The sequence below is a fragment of the Lutra lutra genome, chromosome 11 (assembly GCF_902655055.1).
Source record: "Lutra lutra chromosome 11, mLutLut1.2, whole genome shotgun sequence".
Lineage (NCBI taxonomy): Eukaryota > Metazoa > Chordata > Mammalia > Carnivora > Mustelidae > Lutra > Lutra lutra.
The window spans coordinates 108,781,021-108,781,871 of NC_062288.1; positions in this window are offsets into that span (position 1 = coordinate 108,781,021).

Genomic DNA, 851 nt, shown 5'->3' on the forward strand with positions numbered 1-851 from the left:
TGCCCACAGCACCTGTACCATGGCCCAGCCTTGCGGTGGATGTGTACGCGACCCATGGCGCTGTCCCTGACGGGTCCCCCATGTTCCCTCACCACTGCCAAGTGCCCTGTGGCCCCGAAGTCTGCTGAGCCCCAGAACCATGCCTACCCTGGGAAGCAAGGCTTGGGGTGCAAGGCCAGGCGGGGTGGACATCTGGGGATGCCAAGGTCACCGAGCACCCCCCAGCCAGCTGGCCTGGAATTCAGAATCCCTCCCAGGGTCCTGCTCAATGCGGGGTTGAGCCGGAGGACGTGGAGACATCCGTGGAGGCCAAATCAGGGCAGGGAGATCAGTGGGCCCCTTCAACTTCTCCTCTCTCCCTCTGCTTGGTCTTCCTGGTTGTACCCTGGGACAGAGGTCCAGCCAGTCCTTGGATTGAGCCCTGGCTTGAGTCAGTGGGTGGGAAGGAGGAAAGGGGAGGTTAGGGTTTGGGTTAGGGGTTTGGCTTAAGGTGAGGGTTACAGTTAAGCTTAGGCTTAGGGTTAGGGTTAGGGTTAGAGGGTTAGGGTTAGATGCTTAGGGTGAGGGTGAGGGTTAGGGTTAGGGGGATATGGTTAGGGTCAGAGGTTAGGGTTAGGGTTATAGGGATAGGTTTAGGGTCAGAGTTAGGGTCAGGGTCAGGGTCAGGTCAGGACCAGGGTTAGGGTCAGGCTCAGGGCCAGGGCCAGTGCCAGGGCCAGGGTTCGGGTTAGGGTCAGGGTCAGGGTCTGGGCCCGGGTTAGCGTCAGGCTCAGTGCCAGGGCCAGGGTCGGGGATAGGTTTAGGGTTAGGTTTAGGGTCATCGTCAGTGTAAGGGTTAGGGTTAGGGTTAG